Source organism: Salvelinus alpinus, chromosome 15 (genome assembly GCF_045679555.1).
Source record: "Salvelinus alpinus chromosome 15, SLU_Salpinus.1, whole genome shotgun sequence".
NCBI classification, from domain to species: domain Eukaryota; kingdom Metazoa; phylum Chordata; class Actinopteri; order Salmoniformes; family Salmonidae; genus Salvelinus; species Salvelinus alpinus.
The window spans coordinates 11,082,042-11,109,974 of NC_092100.1; the positions used below are offsets into that span (position 1 = coordinate 11,082,042).

The following is a 27,933-nucleotide window of genomic DNA, read 5'->3' on the forward strand; positions in this document are numbered from 1 at the left end:
CCCACGTGATAAGTATAAAGATCCACAGTTTAAAAAACTGGAGGCCTCTAACACGTCAATGTTGTGATGCGAGAATCCTGACGAAATGCACAGCACATAGAATATAAAAGGTTTTACCAGATATTGTTCATCCTGATCAGACAGGTTTTTTACATGGGCGATATATTGGAGATAATATATGACAATTACTTGAAACAATTGAACATTATGAAACATCGAAGACACCAGGTCTGGTCTTCAAAGCAGATTTTGAAAATGCGTTTGATAAAGTACGACTACAATTTATATATAAATGCCTGGATTACTTTAATTTTGGTGAATCTCTTATACAATGGGTTAAAGTCATCTACAGCAACCCTAGATGTAAAATAGTAAATAATGTTTTTTTTTTTTTAAGTCCACAATCTGGATCTGATCAATGAGCACAGTCTCATTGAAGATCTTGATCACTTTTCTAGCCTCTCTGTATTAAAAAAAATATTATGACAAGCGTACCAGATTACGTATTGGATCATTAAAAAATACAGTGTTTACACTACCTTGTAGTTTACCAATAAAATGGGTGGATGGTGAAGTAGACATATTTGGTATTAACATCTCAAAAAATATAAATGAACTTACCACAATTAATTTCAATAGAAAGTTAGCAAAAATAGATAAGATTCTGCAACCATGGAGAGGTAAATGCTTGTCTATTTATGGAAAAATCACATTGATTAACTCTTTGGTCCTATCACAGTTTACTTACTTATTAATGGCACTGCCTACTCCAGATGACTCGTTTTTTTAAATCATGTGAGCAAAAATCTCTAATTTTATTTGGAATGCTAAACCAGACCAAATTAAACATGCCTATTTATATCATGAACATGAGTTTGGGGGGCAAAAATTCTTAAATATGAAAGCTTTAAACCTTTCACTGAAAGCTTCACTCATACATAAGTTATACTTAAACCCCAAATGGTTCTCCAGTAGATTATTAAGGCTCATCCTTTGTTCAAAAATTGCCTTTTTTGCCTTCATACAGATTACAACTTCTCATTTCCGACTAATTAAAAATGAAATTTTGTTTAAAGTATCGCTCTTTCTTAAACAGGCCATACAAAGCTGGTTACAATTTCAGTTCTATCCTCCAGAAAACATAGAACAAACATTACAACAAATGTCATGGTTAAACTCAAATATACTGATTAATAAAAAAACATTATTTATGGAAAAAATGTTTAAAAATTGTATTAGATTTATTAATGATATTATTAATAGAAACGGAGGAGTTATGTCACATATGCAGATATCGAAAATATATGGGAATATCTGGTCAATCCAAACTTACAACCAACTGATTGCAGCACTACCACAAAAATGAAGGAGGCAAGTGGAAAAGAGCGAAGGTAGGGAACTTGTTTGCCTGCCATATTTTAAAGATACAAATTGGCTGAAAGGAACTGGCATAAATAGAAAAATGTACCAGTTTCCTCTGAGGACAAACATGTTGACAGCTACGCCATACAGGTTGCAAAATAAATGGGAGGAGAGTTTCGATATACCAATTCCATGGCACATGGTTTATGAACTGGTACAAAAAACTACACTTGATTCAACACTTAGAGTTTTTCACTTTAAATGATTATAAAACATTCTTGCCACCAACAGAATGCTATATATATGGGGCATACAACAAACTCAGCTCTGTAGATTTTGCTGCGAAGAGACAGAATCAATAGATCATTTGTTCTGGTATTGTCCCTATGTAAACTCAGCAAAAGAAGAAACTTCCTCTCACGGTCAACTGTTAATTTTCAGAAAACTTAACGTGTGTAAATATTTGTATGAACATAACAAGATTCAACAGTTGAGACGTAAACTGAACAGAAATAGAATAATGTGTCCCTGAACAAAGGGGGTCAAAATCAAAAGTAACAGTCCGTATCTGGTGTGGCCACCAGCTGCATTAAGTACTGCAGTGCATCTCCTCCTCATGGACTGCACCAGTTCTTGCTGTGAGATGTTACCCCACTCTTCCACCAAGACACCTGCAAGTTCCCGGACATGTCTGGGGGGAATGGCCCTAGCCCTCACCCGCCGATCCAACAGGTCCCAGACGTACTCAATGGGATTGAGATCCGGGTTCTTCGCTGGCCATGGCAGAACACTGACATTCCTGTCTTGCACACAGAACGAGCAGTATGGCTATTGGCATTGTCATGCTGTGGGGTCGTGACAGGATGAGCCTGCAGGAAGGGTACCACATGAGGGAGGAGGATGTCTTCCCTGTAAGCTCAGTCTGATGATGCTGTGACACACCGCCCCAGACCATGATGAACCCTCCACCTCCAAATCGATCCCGCTCCAGAGTACAAGACTCGGTGTAACGCTCATTCCTTTGACGATAAACGTGAATCCGACCATCATCCCTGGTGAGACAAAACTGCGACTTGTCAGTGAAGAGCACTTTTGCCAGTCCTGACTGGTCCAGCGACGGTGGGTTTGTGCCCATAGGCGACGTTGTCTGGTGAGGACCTGCTTTACAACAGGCCTACAAGCCCTCAGTCCAGCCTCTCTCAGCCTATTGCGGACAGTCTGAGCACTGATGGAGGGATTGTGCGTTCCTGGTGTAACTTGGGCAGTTGTTGTTGCCATCCTGTACCTGTCCCGCAGGTGTGATGTTCGGATGTACTGATCCTGTGCAGGTGTTGTTACACGTGGTCTGTCACTGCGAGGACGATCAGCTGTCCATCCTGTCTCCCTGTAGCGCTGTCTTAGGCATCTCACAGTGCGGACATTGCAATTTATTGCCCTGACCACATCCGCAGTCCTCATGCCTCCTTACAGCATGCCCGAGGCACGTTCACGCAGATGAGCAGGGACCCTGGGCATCTTCCTTTTGGTGTTTTTCAGTCAGTAGAAAGGCCTCTTTAGTGTTCTAAGTTTTCATAACTGTGACCTTAATTGCCTACCGTCTGTAAGCTGTTAGTGTCTTAACGACCGTTCCACAGGTGCATGTTCATAAATTGTTTATGGTTCATTTTTTAAACATCACAGCACAATTGAAAAATAGATGGGACATGGAAACAAAACGAGGGTGGTCTATGGTGATAGGTGGGATGGGCGGAGAGTGGCTGAGGGGTGGGATTAAAGAACTGATGTTTGGTCAAGTATTATTGTTATGTGACTGCTTTATTTAAAAGTAACATGTATGTAAAATGTATATGTAAAATGTATGTACATGTAGCAAAAAAGCTGTAAAAGAAAAAACTAAGATATTTGTCCTCAGAAGAGGGGGAGGGGTGGATGGGTTAATACATAATAAAATAAAAAAATACCTTCAAAAAGTATGCCTAGGCTATGCTACAACAAGTAGCTGCTGTAGCATTCAAATGACCCACAAGGGCTAGACTCAATAACTAGAAACGTCAGAAAGTTTTTCCCTCTCACGGATTCCTTGACTTACGCGGCATGTCTACGGTCACAATAATCCAGCTCTGAATCACAGAGATATGTAACCACAAAATGGCCCTGTGTCTTCTCAACCCCGGTCAGAAACCATGACATTGGATGATGGAAACAATCAACACAGCTACTTGAAGGCACCGTGGAGGGGTGAAAGGGGGGTGGGGATGTTTCACTAATGGCATGCCGGAACGTTTGTGGAATGCAGTGGAGCACCACAAGACTTTGAGAAGCTGCCACTCAAAGCCAACTGAAAGGGTGAGGCTTTTGACTGGATACACTAACACTCTAACAAGGTTAGCTCTTTAAAATTGCTAGCATGCCGTCGTCTTTACACTTTTCTGGCTTAATCACTGCCTGGCCACAGAAGACTGTTTGTGCCAACTTCTTATAAATGGGACCGTCTTCCAAAAGACACGTAAAACCTATATACTGACGTTACCAAAGTGATTCAAATCCTTTTCCCTGAAGGACCTGGCGTCTTTGACAGCTGACAGCAGAGTTTCCCTGTTTCATCAGAACATTGGTCTTCCGTGAAATGTGAGTTGACGTATGAAGGACAAAACTGACAGTTGCTGCCCGTACCGTGTCACGGGATGTCTAGTTCCCAATTGATAAGGAGGACAGGGATGAGTAAACTCCGTTGCCCAAAATGCTTCACTTCCCTGTGAATGCTGGGAGTGATTTGACAGTGAGAGATGGGGGCTTTGTGGAAGCCAGTGCATCATGTTAGTAAAGTGCCTGGCTGGCAGGGAAGTCAGGCTTATGTCAGGAAGCATCATCCAATTTCTCCAAGTTTAGGGTTTCTCAGGGTGATGAGTGGATGGTTCTGCTTCAGACAAAAGAGAGAGAGGATGGTGGGGTTAACCTGGTAGGCTACCACCAACTATGTCACTGCAACAACCAGCGTATCTTACGCATCAAACATATCACAATAAGTACCTGTGTCTATATCCATTGGAAAATAGAGACACGTATGTGAAAAAAATAAAAACATTGAAAAATGATAAAGGTTCTGGCAAGCACAGCCTTTCATCACTGTCTATAATTATCACAAAACATCAATGAATGTTGTTATTCATTTGTATGCAGTAAAAGACACTCGGGGGGATTCCCCCCTGACCTCCCAAGCACATAATACCTTCCATTGAGAATACAATGTGGAGCACCTGTCATTCTTAACAGAACACTCACAGTAATTCCCATCGATGGCCTCAACCTCAGCACTGGTCATGCCAAGGCATAAGAAGACAGCAGGCCCAATCGGGGGTGAAATAAGTAGCGTAGGAGAGAAACACACACACACACACACACACACACACACACACACACACACACACACACACACACACACACACACACACACACACACACACACACACACACACACACACACACACACACACACACACACAGGGAGTTGGAATGCATTTAGGTCTGAGAGGAGTGAAATAGACTTTGTAATTGAACTGTGCAATGGACGAGATTACAGGCTCTCTTTTTAGATCACATTGTTTCCTTCCTCAATAGCTGTGGCTAAGGGGAGGGAATGTTTCCTTCTTTCTCCTGTGTGGGGAATCCTCCGTTGTCCTTCCAATGCCCCTGTGCAGTACGCTCGCTACTAATCTGGGAGCCGTATGCGCCGTGCCCACCGGCAAAGCAACGCTTCATTAAAATGTGATTGGACCACATCAAAGATGAGGTCAACCCCTACAGTCTGTCTAGCCCCCCCCCCCTCTCTCTCTCTCTCTTCCCTCTCTCTTTCTATCTTTTGTTTCCACCTATTCTCTCTCTTCTTCAATCACTCGACTGGTCTTTCTCTTTCTAATCTCTCTGTTTCCTTCCTCCACTCCCTCCCTCCATCCCCCTCCTCCCCCTCCTCCATCCCCCTCCTCCACCTCCTCCACCTCCCTCCTCCATATCCCTCCTCCACCTCCCTCCTCCATCCCCCTCCTCCACCTCCCTCCTCCATCCCCCTCATCCCCCTCCTCCACCTCCCTCCTCCATCCCCCCCCTCCACTCCCTCCCTCTCTCCATCCCCCTCCTCCACCTCCCTCCTCCATATCCCTCCTCCACCTCCCTTCTCCATCCCCTCCCTTCCTCCCCCTCCTCCATCTCCCTTTCTCCATCCCCCTCCCCCTCCTCCACTCCCTCCCTCCCCCTCCTCCATCCCCCTCCTCCATCCCCCTCCTCCATCCCCCTCCTCCATCTCCCTCCTCCATCTCCCTCTCTCCATCCCCCTCCTCCATCTCCCTCTCTCCATCCCCCTCCTCCATCTCCCTCTCTCCCTCCCCCTCCTCCATCTCCCTCTCTCCATCCCCCTCCTCCATCTCCCTCTCTCCATCCCCCTCCTCCATCCCCCTCCTCCATCTCCCTCCTCCATCCCCCTCCTCCACTCCCTCCCTCTCTCCATCCCCCTCCTCCATCTCCCTCCTCCATCCCCCTTTTCTTACACAGCCCAGTGTGCAGTGCCCACGCGGCCCAGGCAGAGCAGATCAAGTGCATGCAATCGTTCCAGCTAACGACCTGCGCCAACCGAGATCAAGCGAGATCATACTCTCTGAGTAAAAATATCTCATGGTTTTGGCTTCGATTCAAAAACAATAGAAGAACAAACTGGTTTTAACAAAGGTTTGTGGTTTATCTGATGAGCTTGTGAAATCATCATTCAGGATGTCTTGATGTTCACATGTGAGATACATATGACTCACTGTGTATAAGATAGACTTGGAATATTACAAAGAAATCCCAAATTAAAGGCCCAGTGCTATGAATCGTTTTTTTTGTCTGTTGCGGGCAAATGAATGAATACTAAAGGTCTAATTCCAGCTCCTATCATCAATAAGTCAGGGTGACATTACTGGGGGCCACCATCTCCTTCTGAGTAGGCCACCAGTGCCGATAGCCTTGTCACACGCTACAAAGTGGAGGGGGTTGATGGATAGCTAGCCCAAATAGTGGCTCGACTCTCTGACCCCTAGAGATGAATAGGACACAATTCTCCATTATTCACAGCTCTACTACTCTGTGGGGTAGAGGAGAGCAGAAAGGAGGGGGTGGGTGGAGGGGGGGGGGCAGTGTTATTGGGATGAAAGGACACACTGTCCAGATTTCCTGCCAGCCTGCCCTTATCTATGCAAGCTCACACACATCACATCAGGGCATCTTTAAAACTAGACAAGACTAGACACTTGGTACGTCAACAGGGTAATCTCACACTACTACATGCACATCAGGAGTAAACAAGGGTATTCAAAAACGCTCACACACTGCACCTTGAGTTATAACCTTCCTCCCCAAAGGGGTCAAATCCACTAAACTATGACTCCACACACTGCACCTTGAGTTATAACCTTCCTCCCCACAGGGGTCAAATCCACTAAACTAAGACTCCACACACTGCACCTTGAGTTATAACCTTCCTCCCCACAGGGGTCAAATCCACTAAACTATGACTCCACACACTGCACCTTGAGTTATAACCTTCCTCCCCACAGGGGTCAAATCCACTAAACTATGACTCCACACACTGCACCTCCAGAATTCCAGCTTGTTATTGAAGCCAGCCCTAGACAAGCTTTTACATAGCAACTGTTCACTCCTGCACATAAAAGCACACACACATCTTCAGTTATGTTTCTCGTCCACATAAGTTTCACAAGTGTTGTAGTACTCGAGACCGGGTTTCGAGACCACATATTGAGTTTCTCGGTCTTGTCTCGGTGTCAGATACATTTGTACTTGATCTTGGATAGTGAGAACTCGTAATTTCTTCCTGAGAACAATCGTAATTATCAGCTTCCATTCACTCAGCGCATAAAAGCGCTTCGCCGGCCGAATATATACTGTACATTCCTTTCTTGAAATAATATCTTATCGCCTATTGAAACTTTACTTATAACATTACTGTCCTTTATTTTCATTGAAAAATATATTTAAACTTTGTCCCAATTTCCTTGACATGCTGTTAGGGAAGAGTGTGGGAAATTGTTGTAAAGTTGTGTGCTCACTATGAGTAAAGATGAGACTGAGACGGGGAAATTATAACAGTCTTTATATCTATTATAGACATGTCTGTGCAGTGGTGAACCTATTGGACCTAGACCTCCAGTGTGTGACAGTGCAGTGGTGAACCTATAGGCCTTCAGTATGTGACAGGTTAGTACAGTGGTGAACCTATAGGCCTTCAGTGTGTTACAGGTTAGTACAGTGGTGAACCTATAGGTCTTCAGTGTGTGACAGGTTAATACAGTGGTGAACCTATAGGTCTTCAGTGTGTGACAGGTTAGTACAGTGGTGAACCTATAGGTCTTCAGTGTGTGACAGGTTAGTACAGTGGTGAACCTATAGGTCTTCAGTGTGTGACAGGTTAGTACAGTGGTGAACCTATAGGCCTTCAGTGTGTGACAGGTTAGTACAGTGGTGAACCTATAGGTCTTCAGTGTGTTACAGGTTAGTACAGTGGTGAACCTATAGGTCTTCAGTGTGTGACAGGTTAGTACAGTGGTGAACCTATAGGTCTTCAGTGTGTGACAGGTTAGTACAGTGGTGAACCTATAGGTCTTCAGTGTGTGACAGGTTAGTACAGTGGTGAACCTATAGGTCTTCAGTGTGTGACAGGTTAGTACAGTGGTGAACCTATAGGTCTTCAGTGTGTGACAGGTTAGTACAGTGGTGAACCTATAGGTCTTCAGTGTGTGACAGGTTAGTACAGGTTAGTGTTTATTGGCTTATTTCACTGTAGAGATTCTAGCCCTGCTCTCTATACCATATCCAACCTCTCAGTTCCACCACCCACATATGCGATGACATCACCTGGTTTCAATGATGTTTCTAGAGACAATATCTCTCTCATCATCACTCAATACCTAGGTTTACCTCCACTGTATTCACATCCCACCATACCTTTGTCTGTACATTATTCCTTTAAACTATTTTATCGCCCCCAGAAACTTCCTTTTACTCTCTGCTCTAGTAGCTCTAGGCGACCAATTCTCATAGCTTTTAGCCGTACCCTTATCCTACTCCTCCTCTGTTCCTCTGGTGATGTAGAGGTGAATCCAGGCCCTGCAGTACCTGGCTCCACTCCTATTCCCCAGGCGCTCTCTTTTGATGACTTCTGTAACCGTAATAGCCTTGGCTTCATGCATGTTAACATTAGAAGCCTCCTCCCTAAGTTTGTTTTGTTCACTGCTTTAGCACACTCTGCCAACCCGGATGTTTTAGCCGTGTCTGAATCCTGGCTTAGAAAGACCACCAAAAATTCAGACATTTTCATCCCCAATTACAAGATTTTCAGACAAGATAGAACGGCCAAAGGGGGCGGTGTTGCAATCTACTGCAAAGACTGCCTGCAGAGTTCTGTTATACTATCCAGGTCTGTTCCCAAACAATTTGAACTTCTACTTTTAAAAATCCACCTCTCTAAAAACAAGTCTCTCACCGTTGCCGCCTGCTATAGACCACCCTCTGCCCCCAGCTGTGCTCTGGACACTATATGTGAACTGATTGCCCCCCATCTATCTTCAGAGCTCGTGCTGCTAGGCGACCTAAATTTGAACATGCTCAACACCCCAGCCACCCTACAATCTAAGCTTGATGCCCTCAATCTCACACAAATTATCAATGAACCTACCAGGTACCACCCCAATTCCGTAAACACGGGTACCCTCATAGATATCATCCTAACAAACTTGCCCTCCAAATACACCTCTGCTGTTTTCAACCAAGATCTCAGCGATCACTGCCTCATTGCCTGCATCCGTAATGGGTCAGCGGTCAAACGACCTCCACTCATCACTGTCAAACGCTCCCTGAAACACTTCAGCGAGCAGGCCTTTCTAATCGACCTGGCCGGGGTATCCTGGAAGGATATTGATCTCATCCCGTCAGTAGAGGATGCCTGGTCATTTTTTTAAAATGCCTTCCTCACCATCTTGAATAAGCATGCCCCATTCAAGAAATTTAGAACCAGGAACAGATATAGCCCTTGGTTCTCTCCTGACCTGACTGCCCTTAACCAACAGAAAAACATCCTATGGCGTTCTGCATTAGCATCGAACAGCCCCCGTGATATGCAACTTTTCAGGGAAGCCAGAAACCAATATACACAGGCAGTTAGAACAGCCAAGGCTAGCTTTTTCAAGCAGAAATTTGCTTCCTGCAACACAAATTCAAAAAAGTTCTGGGACACCGTAAAGTCCATGGAGAATAAGAACACCTCCTCCCAGCTTCCAACCGCTCTGAAGATAGGAAACACTGTCACCACCGACAAATCCACTATAATTGAGAATTTCAATAAGCATTTTTCTACGGCTGGCCATGCTTTCCACCTGGCTACCCCTACCCCGGACAACAGCACTGCCCTCCCCTCTGCTACTCGCCCAAGCCTTCCCCATTTCTCTTTCTCCCAAATACAGTCAGCTGATGTTCTAAATGAGCTGCAAAATCTGGACCCTTACAAATCAGCCGGGCTAGATAATCTGGACCCTTTCTTTCTAAAACTATCTGCTGAAATTGTTGCCACCCCTATTACTAGCCTCTTCAACCTCTCTTTCGTGTCGTCTGAGATCCCCAAAGATTGGAAAGCAGCTGCGGTTATCCCCCTCTTCAAAGGGGGGGACACCCTTGACCCTAACTGCTACAGACCTATATCTATCCTACCCTGCCTTTCTAAGGTCTTCGAAAGCCAAGTCAACAAACAGATTACCGACCATTTCGAATCCCACCACACCTTCTCCGCTATGCAATCTGGTTTCAGAGCTGGTCATGGGTGCACCTCAGCCACGCTCAAGGTCATAAACGATATCGTAACCGCCATCGATAGGAAACAATACTGTGCAGCCGTATTCATTGACCTGGCCAAGGCTTTTGACTCATTGGCAGACTCGACAGCCTTGGTTTCTCTAATGATTGCCTCGCCTGGTTCACCAACTACTTCTCTGATCGAGTTCAGTGTGTCAAATCGGAGGGTCTGTTGTCCGGGCCTCTGGCAGTCTCTATGGGGGTGCCACAGGGTTCAATTCTTGGACCGACTCTCTTCTCTGTTTACATCAATGATGTCGCTCTTGCTGCTGGTGATTCTCTGATCCACCTCTACGCAGACGACACTATTCTGTATACTTCTGGCCCTTCTTTTGACACTGTGTTAACAACCCTCCAGGCGAGCTTCAATGCCATACAACTCTCCTTCCAAGGCCTCCAACTGCTCTTAAATACAAGTAAAACCAAAAGCATGCTCTTCAACCGATCGCTGCCTGCTCCTGCCCGCCTGTCCAACATCACTACTTTGGACGGCTCTGACTTAGAATATGTGGACAACTACAAATACCTAGGTGTCTGGTTAGACTGTAAACTCTCCTTCCAGACTCACATCAAACATCTCCAATCCAAAGTCAAATCTAGAATTGGCTTCCTATTCCGCAACAAAGCATCCTTTACTCATGCTGCCAAACATACCCTTGTAAAACTGACCATCCTACCAATCCTCGACTTCGGTGATGTCATTTACAAAATAGCCTCCAAAACCCTACTCAATAAATTGGATGCAGTCTATCACAGTGCCATCCGTTTTGTCACCAAAGCCCCATATACTACCCACCACTGCGACCTGTACACTCTCGTTGGCTGGCCCTCGCTTCATACTCGTCGCCAAACCCACTGGTTCCAGGTCATCTACAAGACCCTGCTAGGTAAAGTCCCCCCTTATCTCAGCTCGCTGGTCACCATAGCAGCACCTACCTGTAGCACGCGCTCCAGCAGGTATATCTCTCTAGTCACCCCCAAAACCAATTCCTCCTTTGGACGCCTCTCCTTCCAGTTCTCTGCTGCCAATGACTGGAACGAACTACAAAAATCTCTGAAACTGGAAACACCTATCTCCCTCACTAGCTTTAAGCACCAGCTGTCAGAGCAGCTCATAGATTACTGCACCTGTACATAACCCATCTACAATTTAGCCCAAACAACTACCTCTTTACCTACTGTATTTATTTATTAATTTATTTTGCTCCTTTGCACCCCATTATTTCTGTCTCTACTTTGCACTTTCTTCCACTGCAAACCAACCATTCCAGTGTTTTTTTAGTTTTTATTTTACTTGCTGTGTTGTACTCACTTCGCCTCCATGGCCTTTTATATTTTTATTTATTTATACATATATTTGTTTGCCTTCACCTCCCTTATCTCACCTCACTTGCTCACATTGTATATAGACTTATTTTTTTTTCACTGTATTATTGACTATATGTTTGTTTTACTCCATGTGTAACTATGTGTTGTTGTATGTGTCGAACTGCTTTGCTTTATCTTGGCCAGGTCGCAATTGTAAATGAGAACGTGTTCTCAATTTGCCTACCTGGTTAAATAAAGGTTAAATAAAAAATAAATAAAATAAAACCTATAGGTCTTCAGTGTGTGACAGGTTAGTAGAGTGGTGAACCTATAGGCCTTCAGTATGTGACAGGTTAGTACAGTGGTGAACCTATAGGTCTTCAGTGTGTGACAGGTTAGTACAGTGGTGAACCTATAGGTCTTCAGTGTGTGACAGGTTAGTACAGTGGTGAACCTATAGGTCTTCAGTGTGTGACAGTGGTGAACCTATAGGCCTTCAGTGTGTGACAGGTTAGTACAGTGGTGAACCTATAGGTCTTCAGTGTGTGACAGGTTAGTACAGTGGTGAACCTATAGGCCTTCAGTGTGTGACAGGTTAGTACAGTGGTGAACCTATAGGTCTTCAGTGTGTGACAGGTTAGTACAGTGGTGAACCTATAGGTCTTCAGTGTGTGACAGGTTAGTACAGTGGGGCACCTATAGGTCTTCAGTGTGTTACAGGTTAGTACAGTGGTGAACCTATAGACCTTCAGTGTGTGACATCTCTACATTCTCCTCTTCTGTCTCTGCTGCTAAAGCCAATTTCTACCACTCTAAATTCCAAGCATCTGCCTCTAACCCTAGGAAGCTCTTTGCCACCTTCTCCTCCCTCCTGAATCCTCCTCCCCCTCCTCCCCCCTCCTCCCTCTCTGCTGATGACTTCGTCAACCATTTTGAAAAGAAGGTCGACGACATCCGATCCTCGTTTGCTAAGTCAAACGACACCGCTGGTTCTGCTCACACTGCCCTACCCTGTGCTTTGACCTCTTTCTCCCCTCTCTCTCCAGATGAAATCTTGCGTCTTGTGACGGCCGGCCGCCCAACAACCTGCCCGCTTGACCCTATCCCCTCCTCTCTTCTCCAGACCATTTCCGGAGACCTTCTCCCTTACCTCACCTCGCTCATCAACTCATCCTTGACCGCTGGCTACGTCCCTTCCGTCTTCAAGAGAGCGAGAGTTGCACCCCTTCTGAAAAAACCTACACTCGATCCCTCCGATGTCAACAACTACAGACCAGTATCCCTTCTTTCTTTTCTCTCCAAAACTCTTGAACGTGCCGTCCTTGGCCAGCTCTCCTGCTATCTCTCTCAGAATGACCTTCTTGATCCAAATCAGTCAGGTTTCAAGACTAGTCATTCAACTGAGACTGCTCTTCTCTGTGTCACGGAGGCGCTCCGCACTGCTAAAGCTAACTCTCTCTCCTCTGCTCTCATCCTTCTAGACCTATCGGCTGCCTTTGATACTGTGAACCATCAGATCCTCCTCTCCACCCTCTCCGAGCTGGGCATCTCTGGCGCGGCCCACGCTTGGATTGCGTCCTACCTGACAGGTCGCTCCTACCAGGTGGCGTGGCGAGAATCTGTCTCCGCACCACGTGCTCTCACCACTGGTGTCCCCCAGGGCTCTGTTCTAGGCCCTCTCCTATTCTCGCTATACACCAAGTCACTTGGCTCTGTCATATCCTCACATGGTCTCTCCTATCATTGCTATGCAGACGACACACAATTAATCTTCTCCTTTCCCCCCTCTGATAACCAGGTGGTGAATCGCATCTCTGCATGTCTGGCAGACATATCAGTGTGGATGACGGATCACCACCTCAAGCTGAACCTCGGCAAGACGGAGCTGCTCTTCCTCCCGGGGAAGGACTGCCCGTTCCATGATCTCGCCATCACGGTTGACAACTCCATTGTGTCCTCCTCCCAGAGTGCTAAGAACCTTGGCGTGATCCTGGACAACACCCTGTCGTTCTCAACTAACATCAAGGCGGTGACCCGTTCCTGTAGGTTCATGCTCTACAACATTCGCAGAGTACGACCCTGCCTCACGCAGGAAGCGGCGCAGGTCCTAATCCAGGCACTTGTCATCTCCCGTCTGGATTACTGCAACTCGCTGTTGGCTGGGCTCCCTGCCTGTGCCATTAAACCCCTACAACTCATCCAGAACGCCGCAGCCCGTCTGGTGTTCAACTTTCCCAAGTTCTCTCACGTCACCCCGCTCCTCCGCTCTCTCCACTGGCTTCCAGTTGAAGCTCGCATCCGCTACAAGACCATGGTGCTTGCCTACGGAGCTGTGAGGGGAACGGCACCTCCGTACCTTCAGGCTCTGATCAGGCCCTACACCCAAACAAGGGCACTGCGTTCATCCACCTCTGGCCTGCTCGCCTCCCTACCTCTGAGGAAGTACAGTTCCCGCTCAGCCCAGTCAAAACTGTTCGCTGCTCTGGCACCCCAATGGTGGAACAAACTCCCTCACGACGCCAGGTCAGCGGAGTCAATCACCACCTTCCGGAGACACCTGAAACCCCACCTCTTTAAGGAATACCTAGGATAGGATAAAGTAATCCTTCTAACCCCCCCCCTTAAAAGAGTTAGATGCACTATTGTAAAGTGGTTGTTCCACTGGATATCATAAGGTGAATGCACCAATTTGTAAGTCGCTCTGGATAAGAGCGTCTGCTAAATGACTTAAATGTAATGTAAATGTGACAGGTTAGTACAGTGGTGAACCTATAGGCCTTCAGTGTGTGACAGGTTAGTACAGTGGTGAACCTATAGGTCTTCAGTGTGTGACAGTGGTGAACCTATAGGCCTTCAGTGTGTGACAGGTTAGTACAGTGGTGAACCTATAGGTCTTCAGTGTGTGACAGGTTAGTACAGTGGGGCACCTATAGGCCTTCAGTGTGTGACAGTGGTGAACCTGTAGGCCTTCAGTGTGTGACAGGTTAGTACAGTGGTGAACCTATAGGTCTCCAGTGTGTGACAGGTTAGTACAGTGGTGAACCTATAGGCCTTCAGTGTGTGACAGGTTAGTACTGTGGTGAACCTATAGGCCTTCAGTGTGAGACAGTGGTGAACCTATAGGTCTTCAGTGTGTGACAGGTTAGTACAGTGGTGAACCTATAGGTCTTCAGTGTGTGACAGGTTAGTACAGTGGTGAACCTATAGGTCTTCAGTGTGTGACAGGTTAGTACAGTGGTGAACCTATAGGTCTTCAGTGTGTGACAGGTTCGTGATGCTGAAAGGACAGCAACTGTCATACCAGCGCACTCATGTAGGACAGAGCACTTTTTGTAAAACACAAAGGGCCAGTGGCGTAGTGGAGGGTATACGCCCCTATACCCACTTTATTTTCAGTGGGCATTGCATATACTCACTTCTTAATCCCTACTGATGTGTATCAATGTAGTGTAGTGGAGGCATACGACTTATGTAGTACAATTGAGAAATCATGCACAAAGTAGCCTATACAATCGCAAAGCACTTGAAATATGTTCACATGCGCACTGCCACACACAGCCTAGTTTCAACAGAATATCATCTGCAGGGGCAGCAAGAGTGTTCAGCTCTCAGCTGGTTTTGGCATGGAGCAGCTCACAGAAGAAGGACATCGGTAGCCGGTAGGGTAGGAAAGACATTTCAACTTATGATATCTACCAGTAAATACTAACTAACAATGGGGATTGCAAACCAGGTGTTGAAAAAGTTTGGTCCTTAGTCTTGGTTAGTAGGCTATTCAATTCAGTCATTATGCTGTTTGGATAAACATCTCTGAAGGTTTTCTTAAAAAACCCTCCACAATTAAATGTTGATTGCAATGTGACCTACCTGACAGAATGATATAATGCTGATATGTATCAATGGGGAAGGCGTTTGTTGTGCTCAAGTTAACTAAAGGTCAACTACACCTTCCAAAAATATTATTTTGTTTTATTTTTCCCAGACCTCAAAAATGATTTCCTGATGTGGTTTAAGCTTTCTTGTGGACTTACAACAATAACATTTTTTTATTTAAGTGTGATTTTGAGAGTGAAAATCTGAAAGATTTTGAGGAAAACATAGGATTTGTCACACAGGACCCACTCTTCCATGGACCACTACACCACTGCATAGGGCCGATAGAACGACAGCAGTCCATTCACTCTGACATAACAAGCCAGTAGGTCCCAATCATAAGAATACAAAAAACACAATCATTAGGCTAAGCATGTCCCAATCGAAGTAACCGCTGACCTAAAGTTTAAATGCAACAATGTTTCACACACAGGTTATTTTCAAAGAGATGTCTAACAACAGCATTCAAGCTGCAATAAAAACATTGTTCCACTCAACAGATGATAATCATTTGAAACTTGAAAAGGGAGAAGCTAACAAATTAGCAACAACATCCTCTTCCATGACACCTGCTGCAGACGCCGCAAACTAGCCTACAACAAAAGCTAGCTATCTATGCCTTGGGAAAACTACTGCTCACTATGGCACAGTGACCTGTTGGCCTTCGATCTTTTGGCCATTAAAGGTCAATGTGATTGGCTGATTCCACTGTCACCCCAAATATTTGCCTTAAAATGGCAGATGCCTTCTATCGGGGTTCTGATGGCCTAGCCAATGGCTGACCTAGCTCGCTAGATTTATCTCCCCAGAGACCACCAAAGAAAAATCCTCATTCGACCTTTTTTTCTCTTCAGCGTTAACTTTTTACTTTCCAAAAAAAACTGAAGAGATTAAATCAGAACATCGTTGACAAGAATAATATAATTACTATTATTTGTATTATTTTATAAATCCTTAGCCTTTCTCTGTAAGCATAGAAGGCCCTCGTTGTTCCTCACTATGTTTGGGTTAGTCATATTTTGTAGAGTGGTTCTTTTTGCCCTCAGCATGTATTTTTTCACCATTCTGAATGTCTCAAGAATCCTGGATATTTTTTACTATTATTATGGTGACAATTAGACAAAATTACAGTCATGGTCTTCAATTGGACTCACATTTTTCTGGTCTCGGTCTTGACTCGGTCTCGGACCTCTCGTCCCCCTCCGGTCTTGACTCGGACTTGATTTGCTCCGGGCTTTGTCTTAAATCGGTCTCGCTTTAGGTGTTCTAGAACACAACACTGAGTATCACACACACACACGTACACACACATACACACACAGAAACACACGTAAACACACTTCACCTTGAGTTATAACCTTCTTCCCAACAGAGCTGTAGAATACCACTGAGTGGTTATGTGTTGCAGATTTTGAACATTGGAGAAATATTAAAGCAATAGGGTTTGCATGAAATTCCCTCTGATGTCAGTGATGCCCATGAAGTAGAGAAAATAGCTGACTTCAAATGAGGCTGTATGTTTCCTCAAGGTTCCTTCTAGCTCTCTACTTGTTTTAATGTAATACAGCTACATTCTCCCAACTCTGCCAGACATGCAGTACTTACAGTCTGTTCCCATTGTACTTTATTGTAATCAGAGGGCTAATATACACTACCGTTCAAAAGTTTGGGGTCACTTAGAAATGTCCTTGTTTTTTAAAGAAAAGCACATTTTATGGCCATTAAAATAACATTAAATTGATCAGAAATACAGTGTAGACATTGTTAATGTTGTAAATGACTATTGTACCTGGAAACGCCTGATTATTAATGAAATATCTACATAGGCGTACAGAGGCCCATTATCAGCAACCATCACTCCTGTGTTCCAATGGCACGTTGTGTTAGCTAATCCAAGTTTATCATTTTAAAAGGCTAACTGATCATTAGAAAACCCTTTTACAGTGATGTTAGCACAGCTGAAAACTGCTGTCCTGATTAAAGAAGCAATAAAACTGGCCTTCTTTAGACTAGTTGAGTATCTGGAGCATTAGCATTTGTGGGTTCGATTACAGGCTCAAAATGGCCAGAAACAAAGGACTTTCTTCTGAAACTCGTCAATCTATTCTTGTTCTAAAAAATGAAGGCTATTCCATGCGAGAAATTGCCAAGAAACTGAAGATATGGTACAACGCTGTGTACCACTCCCTTCACAGAACAGCGCAAACTGGCTCTAACCAGAATAGAAAGAGGAGTGGGAGGCCCCGGTACACAACTGAGCAAGAGGACAAGTACATTAGAGTGTCTAGTTTAAGAAACAGATGCCTCACAAGTCCTCAACTGGCAGCTTCATTAAATAGTACCCGCAAAACACCAGTCTCAATGTCAACAGTGAAGAGGCGACTCCAGGATGCTGGCCTTCTAGGCAAAGTTCCAAAGAAAAAAACATATCTCAGACTGACCAATAAAAAGAAAAGATTAAGATGGGCAAAACAACACAGACACTGGACAGAGGAAAATTGGATAAAAGTGTTATGGACAGACAAATCTAAGTTTGAGGTGTCGGATCACAGAGAAGAACATTCGTGAGACGCAGAAAAAATGAAAAGATGCTGGAGGAGTGCTTGACACCATCTGTCAAGCATGGTGGAGGCAATGTGATGGTGATGTGATGCTTTGGTGGTGGTAAAGTGGGAGATTTGTACAGGGTAAAAGGGATCTTGAAGAAGGAAGGCTATCACTCCATTTTGCAACGCCATGCCATACCCTGTGGACAGCGCTTAATTGGAGCCAATTTCCTCCTACAACAGGACAATGACCCAAAGCACAGCTACAAACTATGCAAGAACTATTTATGGAAGAAGCAGTCAGCTGGTATTCTGTCTATAATGGAGTGGTCAGCAGTCACCGGATCTCAACCCTATTGAGCTGTTGTGGGAGCAGCTTGACCATATGGTTAAGAGGTGCCCATCAAGCCAATCCAACTTGTGGGAGGTGCTTCAGGAAAGTGACCCCAAACTTTTGAACGGTAGTGTACATACTATGCATGCATGTCTCTCTTGGCTAAGAGTTGAAGAGAGACTGACTGCATCACTTCTTCTTTTTTTATAATAAATGATGTGTTGAAAATTCCAAATTGTTTGCATAGTCAACTTACACACAGCTCTTACCCCACCAGACATGCCACCAGGGATCTTTTCAAAGTACTCAAATCCAGAACCAATTCAAGAAAGTATACGATAGTATATAGAGCCATTATTTCCATCTCATATTGCTCAAATGAACAGCAAACCTGGTTTAAAGAAACTGGTAAAGCAACACCTCACCCCTATCTTGATCTAGATATTGTGTGTATGTATTGACATGTAGGCTATGTGTGCCATTTTAAATTCATTTAGTTCTGTCCTTGAGTTGTTCTTGTCTATTAATGTTCTGTATTATGTCATGTTTCATTTTTTGTATGTGCCCCAGGAAAAGTAAGATCAATTTAGGAAATTGTTAGGTTACATTGTCACAGCAAATCTAACTATATTTTGCTGGGTGTGTGTGCAAGGAGAGGTTTTTAGCTCGATTTGGGAAATTAGATATATAAATAAAAATATACAAAAATAAATACAGATGTCACAGCTACAATGACCTAATGCTACCAATTATGGATAAGTACAAACCGTATCGAAGGTCCCTGAATCATCTGAAATATTTGTAATGAGAGCTTAAATAGGTCAAAATAATCTCATAATCTCTTGGAATGTAGCTAAAACCAAACCTGTCCAAAACTGTTCGACCTTTTCCCTTAACTCTCATTTTTGCCAAAAATTCCAATGTCAGAGAATAGATAAATCTCTTTAATTTCCCCCCTCAACTGAATTCCAAAATGGCCGCACTACCTCAGCTCTCTCCTCTGCTCTATTTAAGATTCAGATAGCATTAGTCATGAGCAAAGGTAAAGGCCAGTGATAGATCACTTTTATAGCTGTCTTCGCTCTCCGCCTACACAATACCAGGCTCTCCTCTGCGGCAAATGTGTTGCCACACACAGACACAGACACGCACGCACAGACACACGCACGCACGCACGCACGCACGCACGCACGCACACACACACACACACACACACACACACACACACACACACACACACACACACACACACACACACACACACAGTAGCAGTGTTATTGGGATGAATGGACACACTGTCCAGATTTCATGCCAGCCTATCCATATCTATGCAAGCTCACACACATCACATCAGGGCATCTTTAAAACTAGACAAGACTAGACACTTGGTACATCAACAGGGTAATCTCACACTACTACATGCACATCAGGAGTAAACAAGGGTATTCAAAAATGAAAGATTTTACTAAGAGTTTTTCTTAGTCATTAGGGCTTTTGAAGTTAATTACAATATATTTCTTCTTATACATATGGCCTGAGAATGTGGCTTTGATGATGGCAGATCTGGTGCGGCCACGGGGCTTGTGTTCAGCTCTCTCCATTGCAGTCTAGTCACAAGAGCTAATGGGCACAAACCACAAAAGAGGCCCTACACACCAACCACCCTCAAATCCCCACTTTACTCATAAACCACAGGGGTCAAATCCACTAAACTATGACTCCACACACTGCACCTCCAGAATTCCAGCTTGTTATTGAAGCCAGCCCTAGACAAGCTTTTACATAGCAACTGTTCACTCCTGCACACATAAGAGTACACTAAGCACACACACACATCTTCAGTTATGTTTCTCGTCCGGATAATGACATACACACGCAGACACACGCAGACACACACACACACACACACACACACACACACACACACACACACACACACACACACACACACACACACACACACACACACACACACACACACACACACACACACACACACACACACACTTCACCTGGAGTTAAACCCTTCCTCCCAAACAGAGCTGTAGAATACCACTGAGTGGTTATGTGTTGCAGATTGTGGACATTGGAGAAATATTAAAGCAATAGGTTTTGCATGAAATTCCCTCTGATGTCAGTGAAGTGGAGAAAATAGATTTGATGAACAAATACAGATGTCACAGCTACAATGACCTAATGCTACCAATTATGGATACGTGCAAACCGTACTGAAGGTCCCTGAATCATCTGAAATATTTGTAATGAGAGCTTAAATAGGTCAAAATAATCTCAACTTCTTGGACTGTAGCTAAAACCAAACCAGTCCAAAACTGTTCGACCTTTTCCCTCAACTCTCATTTTGGCCAAAAATTCCAATGTTAGAAGATTCCTAAATTTCCTCCCTTAACTGAATTTGAGTCTGTCGGCTTTTCTCTTTATAGAGCAACTGCTTTTAACCTTTTACTGCAGTGGGCTAAATCAGGGTCACACAGAGTGTTTCTTGGTAGTCTTAAACAAATCTACTTTGAAACAAAAGTATACACCTCACACACATGGTTATGGGCTTAAATAAATAAGACATCTGTACCATGTCAAATATTGAGTTGAAATGCATTACATTTTGAGTTTGCATCCCAATATTCTACTTTATATACATCACAGAAGAGTGAAATATGACAAAACTGTTTAACATAAAAACACCGTATTTGCTGCAGTTTTCTTTTATAATGGGGTGCAAAAATGCAATTTCAGAATGTGAAAGGGATATGAGCCAGAAACAGTTATTCTAGTTGATTACAAAAAAACATGGGGGGAGAAAACATGGGGGGAGCATGCGGTGATTGCTCTCTATTCAATAGCATAGACAGTGAGAAAGACCTGACCAGCAGCCCAACATTGTTTACATAAGACAACACGTCTCACATTTTTTTACTTGAGAAATACTGCACCAAAAATTGCACAACTAAAACATGCTTGGCAAAAACGTCAACATTTTTCGCAGATTTTTTTTGTTATCTTAGATTCATTCTGGGGATTTTGAGGTGTGCAATAGGCTTCCTACAGTGTCTCATGAGAGTCAAACATCATTAACCAAAGACGGAATCAGTCAGGAAACACACCTCCAAGACTGAAATCTATTTTTTTTCTAATGAGCAACATAAAAACACATGCCAATCGGAATGTTCAGTGGCTCTTTAAGATTCAGATAGCATTAGTGATGAGCAAAGGTAAAGGCCAGTGATAGATCACTTTTATAGCTGTCTTCTCTCTTCGCCTACACAATACCAGGCTCTCCTCTGCGGCAAACGTGTTTCCATGCCATTCTCTTTAGGGTGCAGGCTCAACAAAACCCTACTGTGATTTACAATGGGGCCCACATCCACTATTAGTTGCCGGGTAGAAGTGCCTGAGGACTGATTATGCCCAGCACACAGCTAGGGCTGGTTCTGTGTGTGTATGCTAGCTAACAACATGCTAACATGACAGATATGGTTGTGCAGTTTAAGTGTAGCTAGCCAAAACATAGCTACAGGCAACTGTAGAGTTACATTATTGGGCAGCCAAGGAAAATACTTATAGAGGTTGGCAGTGGTGGGGAAACAAACACAAACAATGAGTCTACCACTTAGATGTACACCCTCTCTACTTTACAAACTATACTCTGTAGCATGCTAGCTACAACCCACTGCACAGACAGAGATACAGAGAGATTAATAATCTGTTTGGCACAGGGTCATTTGTATTCAGCCACACCTCCTCTGGCATTGCCACTCTAATATGGCCCTGGCAGGGGCATTGCCACTCTAATATGGCCCTGGCAGGGGCTTTGCCACAGCAGTTGGCAAGTGAAGCGGCGTGCAGCCATCTTGGGTAGAATGGGGTTAAGAGCACCCTGACGTGTGGAGAGTTTGGCTTTGGTTGGTGGAGCTGAAGTCAGCCTGTTGTCTATTTCTCTCTCTTTGCTTTTATGGAACCTATATCTCAAATTCATTAGCCCACATTTATCTCAAATTCATTAGCCCACCTTTATCACAAATTCATTAGCCCACCTTTATCACAAATTCATTAGCCCACCTTTATCACAAATTCATTAGCCCACCTTTATCACAAATTCATTAGCCCACCTTTATTACAAATTCATTAGCCCACCTTTATCACAAATTCATTAGCCCACCTTTATCACAAATTCATTAGCCCACCTTTATTACAAATTCATTAGCCCACCTTTATCACAAATTCATTAGCCCACATTTATCTCAAATTCATTAGCCCACCTTTATCACAAATTCATTAGTCCACCTTTATCTCAATGCTAATGACAGCTAGCCCTGTCTCTCCATCTCTCTTCTGCTTCTCCTCCAGGCTCTCTGTCTGTCATGCCACTCTCTAGCTCTCTTTCTCCATCTTTGCCCCCCTCTCCATGCCTCTCTTCAACCCAGGGCAGCTCCCATCCTCCGCCTGTTGCTCCCCTCAGACCTGCTTTTGTTCCCCTCCTGTTCCCTCTCTTCTTCTCCACCTCCACCCCGTCGCGACTAGAGATTGGAGGCTGCACGACAACACGTCATGGGGGGATACTTTTCCCCCCATACCCCACCACCGATGGGAGAGGGAGCGCCAATCCATGTGCTCAGTCAAATAGGGTTCGGTAACAACGACTGTCCCGCCGAGATGTCCCGTCGCTTTCTCTGATGGGGTTGTGTGTGTGTGTGTGTGTGTGTGTGTGTGTGTGTGTGTGTGTGTGTGTGTGTGTGTGTGTGTGTGTGTGTGTGTGTGTGTGTGTGTGTGCATGTAACAGCACTTCCATAACTCCTTCTTCATGCCTCAAACACCAACTCCTCATATCAATACTCCATATTTCTTCGTAGCGTATATGACAGAGCCTCTATATCTCCCCATGCAACGCTCGGTGTGAGAGCTCCCTGCCTCACCAACGTCCACCGCAGGCCCTAATCCACCAATGCCTACTCCACACCACCTTTATTTCTTGACGCTATCGCCTCGCATCAATCGGCAAATAGACAGTGCCAGATAACAGCGGCATTTATTTCCTTGTAAACAAACCATTCTTGTTCTCCCTTCCCTGTTCCATTCCTATCAGATAAACCAACAGTTCTTTCTCAGCACGCGGCTGCTGAATGAAAAACGGCAAGGTCAGCGTGGAACGCCGTGACAACGCTCAGGTAACGCTTCAGCAACGTCGAAAGCCTAAAGATTACAAGGATACGGCGAAGTATCATCAGTGATTTTCTCTAATCTTGACACTGGAAAAGAGAGGGAAAGTGACGGGGAACCAATCAGCTACTCTAGCTGCCACAAAACCTTTCGGAACAAAATACGTGTAAAGGTTTAATGTTGGAGACCATCTCCGCTATTACAAAAAATATAACCTGTCCACAAAAATAATGAAAAAAATAATAAACTCCCAAAATGTATTTTAGCATGCATATAATAAATAAATAAATAAGAAGACTATATAGCTACCCCTCCCTCTAGTCAAAGCACTGTATTTCTCTGATTGGTTGTCGTTCTCTGGAGGCTCTATTTGTTTCTAATCAGTGACACACAAGAGTTCATTTATTTATTTTCTTCCCTTCCCAATTACGTTGAGCTACCACTGCAGAGATTTGCTAGTGTTAAAACTTCAGGAGTGAGGAAAGAATGGAAGAAGAGACAAAAGAGACTAACGTTTGGCGTGTGTGAAGGGCTTTGGTGCATCAGGGGGACATGTCCTTCCTCAGTCAGTCAGTCAGTCAGTCAGTCAGCGTGTGTGAAGGGCTTTGGTGCATCAGGGGGACATGTCCTTCCTCAGTCAGTCAGTCAGTCAGCGTGTGTGAAGGGCTTTGGTGCATCAGGGGGACTTGTTCCTTCCTCAGTCAGTCAGTCAGTCAGTCAGTCAGTCAGTCAGTCAGTCAGTCAGTCAGTCAGTCAGTCAGTCAGTCAGTCAGTCAGTCAGTCAGTCAGTCAGTCAGTCAGTCAGTCAGTCAGTCAGTCAGTCAGTCAGTCAGTCAGTCAGTCAGTCAGTCAGTCAGTCAGTCAGTCAGTCAGTCAGTCAGTCAGTCAGTCAGTCAGTCAGTCAGTCAGTCAGTCAGTCAGTCAGTCAGTCAGTCAGTCAGTCAGTCAGTCAGTCAGTCAGTCAGTCAGTCAGTCAGTCAGTCAGTCAGTCAGTCAGTCAGTCAGTCAGTCAGTCAGTCAGTCAGTCAGTCAGTCAGTCAGTCAGTCAGTCAGTCAGTCAGTCAGTCAGTCAGTCAGTCAGTCAGTCAGTCAGTCAGTCAGTCAGTCAGTCAGTCAGTCAGTCAGTCAGTCAGTCAGTCAGTCAGTCAGTCAGTCAGTCAGTCAGTCAGTCAGTCAGTCAGTCAGTCAGTCAGTCAGTCAGTCAGTCAGTCAGTCAGTCAGTCAGTCAGTCAGTCAGTCAGTCAGTCAGTCAGTCAGTCAGTCAGTCAGTCAGTCAGTCAGTCAGTCAGTCAGTCAGTCAGTCAGTCAGTCAGTCAGTCAGTCAGTCAGTCAGTCAGTCAGTCAGTCAGTCAGTCAGTCAGTCAGTCAGTCAGTCAGTCAGTCAGTCAGTCAGTCAGTCAGTCAGTCAGTCAGTCAGTCAGTCAGTCAGTCAGTCAGTCAGTCAGTCAGTCAGTCAGTCAGTCAGTCAGTCAGTCAGTCAGTCAGTCAGTCAGTCAGTCAGTCAGTCAGTCAGTCAGTCAGTCAGTCAGTCAGTCAGTCAGTCAGTCAGTCAGTCAGTCAGTCAGTCAGTCAGTCAGTCAGTCAGTCAGTCAGTCAGTCAGTCAGTCAGTCAGTCAGTCAGTCAGTCAGTCAGTCAGTCAGTCAGTCAGTCAGTCAGTCAGTCAGTCAGTCAGTCAGTCAGTCAGTCAGTCAGTCAGTCAGTCAGTCAGTCAGTCAGTCAGTCAGTCAGTCAGTCAGTCAGTCAGTCAGTCAGTCAGTCAGTCAGTCAGTCAGTCAGTCAGTCAGTCAGTCAGTCAGTCAGTCAGTCAGTCAGTCAGTCAGTCAGTCAGTCAGTCAGTCAGTCAGTCAGTCAGTCAGTCAGTCAGTCAGTCAGTCAGTCAGTCAGTCAGTCAGTCAGTCAGTCAGTCAGTCAGTCAGTCAGTCAGTCAGTCAGTCAGTCAGTCAGTCAGTCAGTCAGTCAGTCAGTCAGTCAGTCAGTCAGTCAGTCAGTCAGTCAGTCAGTCAGTCAGTCAGTCAGTCAGTCAGTCAGTCAGTCAGTCAGTCAGTCAGTCAGTCAGTCAGTCAGTCAGTCAGTCAGTCAGTCAGTCAGTCAGTCAGTCAGTCAGTCAGTCAGTCAGTCAGTCAGTCAGTCAGTCAGTCAGTCAGTCAGTCAGTCAGTCAGTCAGTCAGTCAGTCAGTCAGTCAGTCAGTCAGTCAGTCAGTCAGTCAGTCAGTCAGTCAGTCAGTCAGTCAGTCAGTCAGTCAGTCAGTCAGTCAGTCAGTCAGTCAGTCAGTCAGTCAGTCAGTCAGTCAGTCAGTCAGTCAGTCAGTCAGTCAGTCAGTCAGTCAGTCAGTCAGTCAGTCAGTCAGTCAGTCAGCGTGTGTGACAGTACTATAAAAGAGATCTTCACCTTTGCCGTCATCCCACCTGCCATGGTAAAAGTTGCGTCCAAACAGCCAAGAATGGGAAAAACAAAAGATTATCTTCTAAAAAACAAAAAATTGGTGGTTCATCCTCCCAGTCTGTTGTCTACTGGAATACAGCGTGGGTGCGGGGTGTTTACATAGAAATGTCTTCTTCGCCTCCGAAAGGTGTACTTGCTTCCAAGAGATAAGCTCGTGATTCACGGCAAAGGCGAGGGGAAAGAAAATGCATCTCATCTCGCTCCCTCTCTCTCTTTTATACACACCATGGTGCAGAGTAATTTTTGTATCCAGACTGGAGTATATGCCCTTTTTGAAATCCAGGCACACGAAAAACTGCATCTGCATACAAATCGAATTAAGCTTGATATGATAGCAGAAGTCTGCATGCCTTTCTCCCATTTAGACTTGTTACCACATAGGGGGCTCCCAGACCGCTATGCTATTCATCATAACCAGGACGAATAGCCCCCTTATCCCCAATGCACAGAGATGAACAAACTTGACAGAAAGGTACTTACTCCTGTTTAACCCTAGCCAGACTTGAGTGATGGATGTAGCAGCCAGGTCGGTTGTCCTCCCCCCTCTCTCTTTCTCTCCCTCTCTCCCCAGCCTCCCAGAGGCCCATGTTTTCATGCTTGAACTACAAACAATTACTGACATCCATCAATTATCTGCCAACTCCCATTGGTCGTTCCACTCTTTTCTCTATGACAACACCCCCTTCACCTCCCCCCTCCCCACTTTCTCACTCAATCCCCAACCAGCTGAGAGTCCCCCCCATTTCTATTCCCGTTCCCTGCTTTCCCTACCAGATGTCTGTCGGTTTGGGTGAGACTGACAACAAAAGAAGGGCTTCTGAATGCTCCCGGGCCTAGCCATCTTGTCCTGAGCTTTCAGTTCAGACACAAAAGCCAGAGGATTAACAGATTTTAGCACATGAAAACCACTATCTCCCTCTTTCTCTGTATTTCTCTCCCCTACCACTTCTGCCCTCCAGGTCTTTTCAGCTCCTATAGACTCAACGCTCAAACGTCCCCCCTGAACACGCATCCTATAGACTCAACGCTCAAACGCCCCCCCCCAACGCTCAAACGTCCCCCCTGAACACGCATCCTATAGACTCAACGTTCAAACGTCCCCCCTGAACACGCATCCTATAGACTCAACGCTCAAACGTCCCCCCTGAACACACATCCTATAGACTCAACGCTCAAACGTCCCCCCTGAACACACATCCTATAGACTCAACGCTCAAACGTCCCCCCTGAACACGCATCCTATAGACTCAACGCTCAAACGTCCCCCCTGAACACGCATCCTATAGACTCAACGCTCAAACGTCCCCCCTGAACACACATCCTATAGACTCAACGCTCAAACGTCCCCCCTGAACACGCATCCTATAGACTCAACGCTCAAACGTCCCCCCTGAACACGCATCCTATAGACTCAACGCTCAAACGTCCCCCCTGAACACGCATCCTATAGACTCAACGCTCAAACGTCCCCCCTGAACACACATCCTATAGACTCAACGCTCAAACGTCCCCCCCCCCAACGCTCAAAAGTCCCCCCTGAACACGCATCCTATAGACTCAATGTTCAAACGTCCCCCCCCAACGCTCAAAAGTCCCCCCACCCGGGAATGAGCAGGCGTTCTTACTACCTAACCATCTACTACAGTTATCATCTTGTGTGTATGTATGGCAGTGGCCCCACTCCCATGCCTGAAGTCCTATTGGTATCACTCTCTTCGGGAGAATGACGCAGAATGGGGCTCCCCAGGGCATGTAAACACATCAACATTAAAAATCCTTATTTATAATGTCACATTTTGGCCTTCTAGTGAACCTCATACATTGCTAATGGAAATGTAAAACAAAAGGTCTAATTCAAGTGAGACATTGTGCCGTAGCCCTTTTCTGCAGTGAAATTAACTAGTGGCCTTCATGTGTGGAATGTTATTCATACATAAATTCATACATAAATTAATTAACATTGTGTTTCTTTGTCAAACAGTTTTGTTATATTTCAGTCTTC

General features: G+C 44.9%; 1 protein-coding gene across 1 annotated transcript in view; it reads right to left on the bottom strand.

Moving 5' to 3' along the window:
• Window positions 1-27,933, bottom strand: part of ptprsa (protein tyrosine phosphatase receptor type Sa) — a 454,642-nt gene that overhangs the window by 324,633 nt on the left and 102,076 nt on the right. Inside the window, 1 exon segment of the mRNA XM_071342488.1 lies at window positions 16,590-16,714. The gene's annotated coding sequence lies outside the window, so the exon portion shown is untranslated.